Here is a 12898-nt window from a genome sequence, read left to right on the forward strand (position 1 = left end):
AGCAGATCAGTGGTTGCCAGAGGCTGGGGAAGGGAGACTACTCTGTTATGTTGATTGAGATGGTGGTTCTATGGCTATATTTGTCAAATTTTGTGCACTAAAATGGATAAACTTAACTGTATGTAAATTATACCTTAACTTTTTAAATAAAAGGATAAAAGCCAGGAGGAAAAGGCACACTGTGCAGTAAAAATCATAGCTGCACAGGAAAGAAAGGGCTGCCTATCCTCTCCCATCCTCTAGTCCAGTGTCAAAGTCTGTTTTTGCTGGCCTTATTCCATTGACTGGCTGAGTACCAGGCAGATGGCTAGGACCCCCTCACCCCATTCATTCCCTTTGCGTTCCTTGTCGCTAAATCCTATGAGCAGTGGACACTGGTGAGCCCTCTCTCCTCTCTCTCAGGTCCATATGCCACACCCCCAGCTTGCCTCCTCTGTGTCTGATGACTCCTGCTCTGTCTCCTTCCCCAACTCCTCAACTCTCTACCTGGGCCAGCCTGTCAGTGGCTTCATGGGCTGCCAACATCTCCACCCACCCACTCAGGTCTCTGTAGAGGCCAATTTGTGCTGATATCACCTCCTTGGATCTCCAAAAACTATTTCTATTAACAAGACCTGGAATTCCGGTCTGGCTCCCAATGTCCCTGTGGTTGGCTGAACCCCTATCTGTTTCCCACATGACTTGTGCTCTGGGGTCTCAAGATACTGCTTGGAAAGTCTTCCGTGATCTTCCCCTGCTCAAGAACCTACCATGGCATTAAAGACCTAAACTTAAGAGCTAAAATTATAAAGCTCTTAGAAGAAAGCATGGGGAAAATCTTCATGACATTGAGTTTGGCAGTGATTTTATGTATATGTTATCAAAAGCACATGCAATAAAAGACAAAATAGAGAAATTGAACTTCATCCAAATTAAGAACTTTTGTGCATCAAAGGATGTTTATTAAGAAAGCAAAAAGTGGAAGTGAGGGCGATCTGGCTGTGACATGTCACCCCATTAATCGCCAGGGTTGATTCGGCTGATCTGGCTGGCTAGGTGGGTGTCCCCCTCCTCCCTCACCGATCCATGTGCGTTTCTCCCGAAGCTGCAAGCTCAGTGGGAGAGGACGACCTTCCCCCCCACCCCAACCCCCCCTAGGAGAGGACTGGTCTTTGGTCAAGGGTATACGAGTAGCTGCGCTCCCCTGCTAGAACCTCCAAAACAAGCTCTCAAGAAAGCAAAAAGTCCTGGCGGGTGTGGTTGGAGCTTCATCCAGTACACCAAAGGGCAGCGGGTTCTATTCGTCAGGGCACATACCCAGGTTGCATGTTCAATCCCAGTCAGGGCTCTTGTGGGAAGCAACTGATCTGATCCATGTTTCGCTCTCACTCTCCCTTCCTTCCTCTTTCTAAAAATCAATAAATTTTTTTAAAAAAAAATTTTAAAGGCATAGGAGAAGACACTAAAGGAACTGCATTTTCAGAGAGACACATCCCGCAGGCTTGAAAATGGGCACCCCAAGGGGATTCGGGACTGACCTACCAATGCAGCCCTCTGGTGCCCAGATGAACAGAGGAGCCCCAGCCCCTCTCTTTCGTCCACACAAGTGATTACAGCATTAATATGCTACAAGACAAAGTGGTACCATGTCAGTACCTCTGGTGAACAGAATGGCCCCAGAGAATCCCCAGCCAGACATTTTTAACCACATGGCTGATTCCAGCATGAACTTGATACCACGGAATCCAGCTGGTCCCATAACATGGAAGAAGTACTGAAAACATGCCTCATTCATGTGTCTGCAGCATGAACAGTTGGAGATTCAATTTAATGGCAACAAGTTTCCAAAAAAAATATCCAGAAGGAACTTGCCTTGGAACTCTACCCACTGGAGTCAACAATAAAGACTTGAGTCGCCTTAACCGGTTTGGCTCAGTGGATAGAGCATCGGGCTGCTGACTCAAGGGTCCCATGTTCAATTCCGTTCAAGGGCATGTACCTTGGCTGTGAGCACATCCCCAGTGGGAAGTGTGCAGGAGGCAGCTGACCGATGTTTCTAATTCTCTATCCCTCTCCCTTCCTCTCTGTAAAAAATCAATAAAATATATTTTTTTTAAAAAGACTTGAGTCAAACCAAGGAAGCAGAGGCGGCAGCAGCAGCTATCACCAAAGCAACCAAATCAGATTCTTCCAGCTAAGAATGTGCCCACCCCACCCACCCGCAACATCCACCAGTCCTTATTATTTCCCCTGTAGTTTCAGGTTCCCTTAGCTCCCTCTCACCTCAGCCTGTAGGCCCTTCTAATTTGGCACGGGACTCTGTCATCACCGAGGGTCCCACAAGTGATGTCCAAATGCAAGATCCTCAGTTGGAGAGGCTGGAGCCCGCAGCTCCTGCTTTGTTTCCTGATACCTATACCATAGAGCAAATCATGGAACTGCACAGTTTTCCTGATGAGGAGGAAACGTCCGGCTGTTCTTTCCACTCCCTATATCAGTATCTCACCCACAGGCCCCAGCTAGAAGAAAACGGTTCTTAGCATCTTTGCTGATGCAGCTTTAGGTCCGTTGTTTGGGCAAACCTCATCCAGAATGACAAGCTAAGGCCATTCAGCCTACAGTCTCAGAAGCAGCCTGGAATTCCAGAATCCCTCCAGGATAGTGAACTTTGGATTTCTCTGATCAGAGTAATAAATACCACATTGTGCAGAAAAACAATCTATTTGTATCTTGTACATGCTTCTTTTCTTTCCTTTGCTTGCTTCTTAACCCAAATATCTGGGTCGGTATCACTGATTTAATGGAAATGTAAAAATGAGGTTTTTCTGATATTTTGCTGCCTATGGATTCTTCTAAGATTTTTATGGTTTCCCGTCTTACATTTAAGTCCTTTATCCATTTTGAGTTTATTTTTGTATGGTGTAAGTTGGTGGTCTAGTTTCATTTTTTTGTATGTATCTGTTCAGTTTTCCCAACACCATTTATTGAAGAGACTGTCTTGACTCCATTGTATGCTCTTGCCTCCTTTGTCAAATATTAATTGAGCATAATGGCTTGGGTCAATTTCTGGGTTCTCTGTTCTATTCCATTGGTCTATATGTCTGTTCTTGTGCCAGTACCAGGCCATTTTGAGAACAGTGGCTTTGTAATATAGCTAGATATCTGGTATTGTGATCCTTCCAACTTTGTCCTTCTTTCTCACGATTTCTGTGGCTATTTGGAGTCTATTTTTATTCCATATAAATTTTTGGAATGTTTGTTCTAGATCTGTAAAATATGTCATTGGTATTTTAATGGGGATTGCATTGAATCTATAGATTGCTTTGGGAAGTATGGACATTTCAATGATCTTGATTCTACCAACCATGAATTCATAAACACAGTATATTCTTCCACTTATTTATATTTTCCTCCATTCATTTATCCAATGTCCTATAGTTTCCTGAGTACAGGTTTTTACTTCCTTAGTTAAGTTTATTCCTAGATATTTTAATTTTTTTGTTGCAATAGTAAATGGGATTTTTTTTTAGTTTTGTTTTCTGTGAGTTCATTATTGGTGTATAAAAATGCCGTAGATTTCTGGGTGTTAATTTTGTATCCTGCTACATTGCCGAGTTCATTTATTAAACTAGTAGTTTTGTGATGGAGTCTTTAGGGTTTTTTTATGTACAATATCATGTCATCTGTGAATAATCACAGTTTTACTTCTTTTCCAATTTGGATACCTTTTATTTCTTCTTCTTGTCTGATCACTATGACTAGCACTTCCAATACTATATATCTCACAGCAATATGTTTACCAACACATCTCCTAGAACAATGGAAGCTAAGGAGAAAATAAACAAATGGGACTACATCAAAATAAAAAGCTTTGCACTGCAAAAGAAACCATCAACAAAATAACAAGAAAGCCCACTGCATGGGAGAACATATTTGCCAATGTTATATCTGACAAAGGTTTAATCTCTAAAATTTATAGGGAACATATACAACTTAGCAAAAGAAAGATAAACAAGCCAATCAAAAAATGGGCAAAGGACCTAAATAGACACTTCTCAAAGTTGACACACAGAAGGCCAAGAGACATATGAAACATGCTCAAAGTCACTAATCGTCCAAGAGATGGCTTCACAATATATCCCAAGAACTCAGAAACACCAGTCAGAAAGAATATATGCACCCCTATGTTCATAGCAGCACAATTTACAATAGCTAAGATTTGGAAACAGCCCAAGTGCCCATCAGCAGATGAGTGGATTAAAAACCTGTGGTACATCTACACAATGGAATACTACACTGTTGTGAAAAAGAAAGAACTCTTACCATTCGCAAAAGCATGGACGGACTGGAGAGCATTATGCCAAGGGAAATAAGCCAGTCAGAGAAGGATAAGTATCACATGATGTCACTTATTTGTGCAATATAATGAACAATGTAAACTGATGAACAAAAATAGATCCAGAGACAGAGAAACATCGGACAGACCATCAAACCTCAGAGGGAAGGCAAGGCAGGGTGGAAGGGGAGTGGGGATAAGAGATCAACCAAAGGACTTGTATGCATGCACATAAGCATAACTAATGGACACAGACAGTAGTGGGGGAGGTGAGGGCATGTGCTGGGAGGTGGGAGCAACCGGGGAGGGGACAATGGAAGAAAAAAAGGAGACATGTATAATACTTTCAACAGTAAAGAATTCGAATTTTTTTTAAAAGGCCTGGGGAAAATATTTGCAAATCATATATCTGATAAGGAGAAAAAGAAAGAAAGAAAATAATGAGTGTTGGTGAGAATATGGAGAAATTGGTATCCTTGTGCAATGCTGGAGGGAATGGAAAATGGAGTAGTCACTGTGGAAAACAGTTTGGTGGTTCTTCAAAAAATTAAGCCAAGAGTTACCATATGACCTAGCAATTCTACTCCTAGGTGTACACTCAAAGGAATTGAAAGTGGGGACTTGAACAGATATTTGAACACTGTTTATAGCAGCGTGATTCACAATAGCTTAAATGTGCAAGCAACCCAGTTTCCATTAACAAATGAATGATTAAACACAATGTGGTCCATCCAAACAATGGAATACTATTCAGTCTTTGAAAGAATGAAGTTCTGCCAGCCAGTGTGGTTCAGTGATTGAGCATCAACCCAGGCACGAAGAGGTCACTGGTTCGATTCCTGATCTGGGCACATGCCTGCATTGCAGGCTCAATCCCCAGTAGGGCACATGCAAGAGGCAGCCAATCAATGTTTCTCTATCATCAATGTTTCTCTCTCTCCTTCTCTAAAATAAAATAATAATAAAAAATAATGAAGTTCTGATACATGCTACAACATGGATAAACTTTGAAAACATGTAAAGTATAATAAACCAGACACAAAGGGACAATTACTGTGTTATTCCATTCACCAGAGGTCCCTAGAGACAGATGGTGGGTGCCAGGGGCTGGGGGAGTGGAAGGGGGACTTAGTGTTTAATGGGGACAGAGTGTCAGTTTGAGAAGATGAGAAAGTTCTGGAGATGGATGGTGGGGTGGTTGCACAACATTGCAAATGTGCCTAATACCACTGAACTGGACACTTAAAATAGTTTAAAAGGTAAATTTTATGATATGCAATTTACCACAGTTAGAAAAAAAAACCCAAGAACCTGCCATGGCTCCCTCTTGCCCGCCTCACTGAATGTAAACTCCTCAGCTCTCTGCTCCAGCTGGCCTGGGCTCTCGCCTTCCTTCTAATACACCTCCAGACTTGTGTCCACGCTGGGTCCTCCGCTGGGTGCACTGTCTCCACTCCTCTCTGACCTCCCAAATCCACCAGCCCTGCCTTGTGGACTCACAGAGCTGCTCCACACCTCCACACCCCCAACACCCACTCTCTACCCCACCTCTCTACCCCCGAACCCACCCCACTCACCCCACCCCACCTCCAGCAGAGAATCAGTGTCAGGCATTGAGGTGGGGGCTTGTTCCAGGACAAGAGAAGAGGTGGGAATAGCTAAGCTGTTCTTGGATGAGGAAGCTGAGGCAAGAACCCATCCTCAGTGCAGCCAAGCAGCTCCATACTGTGGTGGTGCAGGTGCAGCTCCAGCAGCCAGAGGTGGGTGAGGCAGAGAGCAGCAGGGGGCTGACCCTCCGAGCCCTGTGAAAGGCTCAAGGTCAGGGTGTCCTAGAGACATGCACTTCCTCTGTGTCCAGCTCTGTCCCAGCTTCCCTGTCTCACTGACAGTAACAATGACAACAGTAATCATAACAACCACCCGGCAGGGTGGCCGGCCCACATCTGCCCCACTTCCCTATGCCTTTCTAGACTGTACCCACCAGGGAACACAGGGACAAGGCCTGGAGTGACCAAGTCCCCAGGCCCCCACAGTCAGAGATGCTGGGAGAGGTCAGAGGGGTGAACAGAAGGAGACAGAGTATGAAGGGGGTGGAGGCTGACACGCTGGAGCCTCCACGGAAGGCAAAGCCCTGGCTGCTGGATAGGGGAAGCCAGGCCAGCATTTCTTTCGTGTTTACTTTCCAAAGAGCAGGGCCAATCTGTGGCCTCCCTCTGTGACCCTGGACTGGACCCTGCTGGGGATTAGATGTTTCTCTCCTGAGCTAATCCCTGGGCTTTGTCCCAGGGGACTCCACAGCCTTCCCAGAAGACACACCCCTCCCTGCTGGAAAACCCTCAGAGGTCAAGGGATACTATGAATTCAGAACTTGTGCCTCCCATCCCCCCTTATCCCAACAAGCCCTGCCCCAGCTCTGCCTGGGCTGACCCCATCCAGCCTTGTCCTGAGCTCCTAATTTGGCTGCCCAGAGCTTGCAACCCCACTGGGCCACCCCAGAGAGAGCCGTGGGACACCCGCCTTGTTCTCTGTGCCCAGGTTCTGGGAAGAGGAGGCGGGAAGAAAGCTTTGATGCCTAGCCAGAAGTCTGTGCCTGAAATTCCACCACTCAAGTTTCCCTTTTGGGTTAAGGCAGTGTTTCCTTTATCTGTTCCAGAAACCCCTACTGCCCCACAAAGGCTTCAGAGGAAAAACCATCAAGGGGGCAGATAAATTCTGGAAAGCCGCACAAAGCACGTGAGCATGTGAAAGGCTCTGAGAAGCCCTGCACCGAGCACCGCCATTCATCTCTGCTTAACCCCACACTTGGCCGTGGTTCCAGGGAACACACTCTGAGAATCCAAGGCCACAAGTAAATGCCCACTGCCAGGGCCCAGAGATGCAGGGGCAGTCACCTCAATTTGATTGGCCCTGGAGAGAGGGGATGAGGGGGACACAAAGCCAGGCCTGGAGGCCCTGCGTGCCACCCTGACTCAAAGACCAGAATGTCCCCAAGACACTGGAAAGGGGCCCAGCCCCCATGGTTACCATCTTGGTCTTCAGTCCAGCTCTTGGCTCTTGGACCAAACCCCCTGTCCTCTGCTAAGCCCTCAAATTTCCTGTTCCTCAGCCCTGGCCATCTCAAAGGCCACAAGAGTTATCGTAGATGCATCGTGAGTCCACAAAATGCCTTGTGATAACTTTATAAAGACAATGCCAGCAGTTAGCCTTTCATGTATAGTCTCACGCAGGAGGGCAGAAGGGTGTGAATGCGAATCAGGAATCACCCCTTAGCAACACTGTGATCTGGAAAACAGGGCCAGTGAAGGCATCCATCACTGGGTAACTGTGTGGATTCTGTGAGATGCAGAACTCAGGGCCTGGCTTGCTCTTGTCCCTCCTCTGCTCACAGCCCTCCAGGGCTCCCACCTCCCCTAGGGTAAAATCCCAAGTCCTCCCCCTGCCCACAAGGCTCTGCAAGCCCTGCCCTAGCCCCTCCTGTCCTCACGTCCCTTTCTCTCCCTTGCTCGCTCCCTGCCAGCTACTTAGGCCTCTGTATGATGTTAGAATGAATCAGGCGCAGAGAACCTCAGGCCCTTAGCACTTGTTGTTCCCTCTGCTTAGAATGCTCTTTGCCCAGATCCCCCTCACCTCAGTCAAGTCTACACTCAAATGTTACTTCCTCCAAAAGGCTTTTCATAACCTTCCTCTTTGTGTTTTTTTTAATATGTTTTTATTGATTTGAGAGAGAAGGAGAGCGAGAGAGAGAGAGAGAGAGAGAGATACATCAGTGTGAGAGAGAAACATCAATAAGCTGGTTCCCATATGTACCCCAACTGGGGATTAAACCCGTAACCTGGGCATGTGCCCTGACCGGTAATTGAACCAGTGACCTTTTGGTGCACAGGACGATGGTCAACCAACTGAGCCACACCAGCCAGGGAAATGACCTTCCTCTTTAAAATAACCCCCTGGACGGGGTTCAATAAGGTTTCCCCCAAAATTCATGTCCACCTGGAACTTTATATGAGACCTTATTTGGAAACTGGGTCTTTGTAAGCATGTCAAAATGAAGTTATACTGGATTAAAGTGGGCCCTAAATCCAGCATGACCAGTGTCCTCAGAAGAAGAGGTACAGGGACACAGACACACGGGAAGAAGGCCAAGTGACAACAGAGGCAGAGAATGGAATGGTGCGTCTATGAACCAAGGAACCAAATTTATAGCAGTGATGTCATTTTTCATTTCTTCTTGGTTTCTCTTCATTTCCTCTTGGTTCTTCTTCATTTCCTCTTCGTTCCTACACATATTGTTGAATTGGTCTTCCATTCTTTTCATCCACCTTATGGCCATTTCTCTGAATTCTTTCTCTGACAGGTTGCTTGCCTCCATTGCCTCCATTTCATTTACTTCCTTTTCTGATGATGCCTGTTTTTCTTTCATATTTGGGTTGGTTCTTTGTTTCACCATGGTTTCTCTTCTCAAGGTGTTTGGTTATGTAGTTCTCTCTCTGCTTTCCGTGAGAAGAAGCAGTGCTCGTCTGAGTTCACGCAGTCACGCTGCTTGAGATCCCTTGTTTCCAGGTTAGAAGCTGGTCTCTGGATGCCAGCAACAGCCACTTAAAATGGTGCGGTCTCCGCTGCTGCACTGGCGCACCGGGAGAGGTCCCAAGGAACCAAATTGATTGCTGGCCACCACCAGAGGTGAGAAAGAGGCCAGGAAGGGTTCTTCCCTGGAGCCTGTGGAGGGAGCGCGGCTCTGCGCCACCTCGAATTTGGACTTCTGCCTCCGGAACTGAGAGAGAATGCAGTTCTGTTGCTTTAAGTCACCCACTTTGTGGTATTCCATTATGATAGCCTTGGAAACTAATGTACCCCATCTTGTCTCTATCCCCAGCCTAGCTTTTCCATTTCGTCTCAGCACTCGTTACCACCTGAAATGTATGCAAGTGATCCTCACTATTTGTGGATCCCATAAATGTAAATTTGCTTACTAAAATGTATCTGCAACCCCAAAATCAATACTGTTGGGACTGCCCTAACTGGTTTGGCTCAGTGGATAGAGCATCGGCCTGCAGACTAAAGGATCCCGGGTTCAATTCCAGTCAAGCGCATATGCCTGGGTTGCGGGTTTGATCCCCCGTGAGGGGCATGCAGGAGGCGGCCAATTAATGATTCTCTCTCATCGTTGATGTTTCTCTCTCTCTCTCTCTCTCTCTGAAATCGATAAAAATATATTTTTAAAAAATATTGGTGGGACTTCCATGGTCATTCGCAGACATGCGCAGAGCAGAGCGCACTGAGGCAGGTTCCAAGCTGAGGTTAGCACAACGATCTGCCTTCTTCAGCTCTTGTACTGTACACTGTGTCCCTTTCAGAGTCTACACAGCCACGGTTTTCACAATTTTGTGCTTTTTGTTGGTGATTCCATTGTTGTAAATGGCCCTGAGCACAGTGCTGAAGCTCTGTCTAGCACTCCTGATCATGGGAAGGCTGGGGGCATCTTGCAAAGAAAACTCTTGTGTTAGACAAGCTTTGTTCAGTTATCCTGCTGCTGGCCATGAGTTCAGTGTTAATGAATGAACAATATATATTAAATGCAGCATCTTACAACCAAAATACATTTTATACAAGGTGCTGTATTGACCAGCTGATACAAGTGTTGTGACCAGAGGCTCACAGGCACTAACCCTGATTCCTCCTCGGAGCAGTGACTCCGTGTTCACTAGTTCAGTGTTCACGGTGACTTTATAGAAGGTGAGGACCTCAAATAACAAAAACCAACTGCAGCTCTAGCCAGTTTGTCTCAGTGGATAGAGCGTCAGCCTGCAGACTGAAGAGTCCTCGGTTCGATTCCTGTGAAGGGTATGTACTTCATTTGCAGGTTCAAGCCCCGGCCCTGGTTGGGGTGCATGTGGGAGGCAACCAATCAATGTGTCTCTCTTGCATCAATGTTTCCCTCACTGTCTTTCCCCCTTCTTTCCACTTTCTAAATATCAGTGGAAAAATATTCTTGGGTGAGGATGAACAACCCAAAAGAATCAACTGCTTTTGCATCAAAAAAATAAGGAGACCCCTGGCCATTGTGGCTTAGCTGGTTGGCGTGTCATCCCATACACTGGAAGGTTGCAGGTTCCATTCCCAGTCAGGGCACATGCCCAGGTGGCAGGTTCAATTCCCAGTCTGGGTGCATATGGGAGCCAACTGATGGATATTTCTCTCTCACATAGATGACTTTCTCTCTCTCTCTCTCTCTCTCTCTCTCTCTCTCTCTCTCTCCCTTCCTTTCTCTCTAAAATCAATAAAAACATGTCCTCCAGCCTTAATCTGTTTGGCTCAGTGGATAGAGCATCTGCCTGCAGACTGAAGGGTCCCAGGTTCAATTCCAGTCAAGGGCATGTACCTTGGTTGCGGGCACATCCCCAGTAGGGGATGTGTAGGAGGCAGCTGATCGATGTTTCTCTCTCATCGACGTTTCTAACAGTCTATCCCTCTTCCTTCCTCTCTGTAAAAAATCAATAAAATATATATATTTTTTAAAAACATGTCCTCCAGTGAGAATCCTATCTAATAAAGATGGAATATGCAAATTGACCATCATTTCATGACAAAGATGGCAGCACCCACAGCCAATAAGGAGGGAATATGCAAATTAGCATGACAAAGATGGCGGCTCCCAGCCCCAGAGCAAAGGCGGGAGGCAACAGCCAGAGTGAAGGCCTGGGTCCTGGGTGCCAGAGGGAAACCAGTGCCGGCTGCCAAGGGATGGAAGGCCTATTCTTGCATGAATCTTCTTGCATCGGACCTCTAGTCTATATATATATATGCCTAATATGCAAATTGTCCCCGTGGGAGTTCAACTGGGAGACCAGGAGTTGGATTGCTCACTATGACGTGTGCTGACCACCAGGGAGTGGCGCAGAATGAAGGAAGGCCCCGGCCAGCAGCCAGAAGACCCCAATCGGCCCTGGTCGCTGGCCAGGCCTAGGGACCCTACCCATGCATGAATTTCATGCACCAGGCCTCTAGTTAAAAAACAAAAATTAAGAAGACATATCTAGTCCAGAAGCCAAAGGCACCAGGGTGGCCACCAGACATGAGGAGGCCAGACCACAAGGAGGTGGCAGCGTGGCCAGGCTGACCAGATGGGGAGATACAGGCCAAGGGATGGTCAAGCACATGTTTCTATGGGGTGTGTCCAGATTGAGGGGAAAGGCCCACACAATGTCAGATGCTATTGTGACCTCGGACAGTGCACTTGCCTATCTGAGCTTCTGGGTCCCTGGCTGCTAACGACTGTCACCAGGAGAGCCAATGGGATAGAATTTAAAACGTTCATTGATGCTGGTCTCACCCAGAGGTTTTCCAGTCATGGAGCCCCTTCCTTCATTTGAGCAAGAGCTGATGCATCGGCTCCCACTGTCTTAGAGAGGCTATCTCAGGCCCAGCCAATGTAGCTCAGTTGGTTGAGTGTTGACCCATGAACCAAGAGGTCACTGGTTCGATTCCTGGTCATGGCACATCCCCAGGTTGCAGGCTTGGTCCCCAGTAGCGGGTGTGCAGGAGGCAGCTGACCAATGAAGTTTCTCTCATCATTGATGTTTCTATCTCTCTCTCTCCCTTCCTCTTGCTCTAAAAAATCAATTAAAGGATTAACTTTAAAAAGGGGGGCAGGGGCTGTCTCAGAAAAAAAAAGTTGGGATGCTGAAAGAATTAACACCACAGACTAAAAGGGACACAACTCATTCCAGTAGATGCCAGTGCGGACTGAAGATGACCTGAGAGAGATCAGTGGCTCTCACCCAGCCAGTTCTGCCTCCACCCCACGGGACACTGGGCAGTGTCAGCAGACAACTTTGATTGACAGAATTAGAATTAACGGGTGCTACTGGCATCTGGTGGGTAGAGGCTAAAGATGCTGCTCATTCTAATGCACAGGACAGCCCCCCACAACTGAGAACTATCCAACCCAAAATGTCAGTGGTGCTAAGGGTGAGAAACCCTCACCAGCCACCCACCACACGGGTTCCGTGTGGTCAAGCACAGGCACCACCACGGCCATCACCATCGTCGCCATCGTCAATTACATTTACTGTGTTTACTGGGTACCAGATCCTGTTCGAAGTGCTTGATACACATTGGCCATTTTTTCCTCATAGAGATCTCTTTGTAAAGAGGTTACTATTATTGTCCCCGTTTTCAGGGGTTGAGTCATGTCCCAAAATCACACAGCTGATAAATGGCAAAGCCAGATTCCAATCCAGGCTGCCTGGTTACTGATCCTTCTCTCTTCTTTTAACCCACCTCCGGGCAGGGGGCACCTGAATTCATGGAGATTCAGGTTTCCCTCCCACCCCCTGCAGCCGAATGTGGGCTCTGAGTAGAGGTTAAGTTGGATTATAATATATCGAATTCTGTTTCTCGTGTGATCCGCAAGCCTCCCTGAGGGAGTGTCCAACCCCAGCCTAGGTGCTCACAGCATATTCTCAGCCTTGGGTAAGCTGAGCACTGCTGGTTCTGGTGTCAGCAGTGGTCCATGATCCTACTTGGCTCTGGGCCACTGGGGCCTGAGTGGGAGTCAACCTGGGCTGAGTTCTGAAATGAGGG

The 12898-nt window shown here is 46.9% G+C and overlaps 1 pseudogene; it reads left to right on the forward strand.

Moving 5' to 3' along the window:
* Nucleotides 1–1625: 1625 nt before the first annotated feature.
* On the forward strand, nt 1626–2661 carry LOC107182905 (annotated as a pseudogene).
* The last annotated feature ends 10237 nt before the right edge of the window (nt 2662–12898 follow it).

Source organism: Myotis davidii, unplaced genomic scaffold (assembly GCF_000327345.1).
Source record: "Myotis davidii unplaced genomic scaffold, ASM32734v1 scaffold479, whole genome shotgun sequence".
NCBI lineage: Eukaryota > Metazoa > Chordata > Mammalia > Chiroptera > Vespertilionidae > Myotis > Myotis davidii.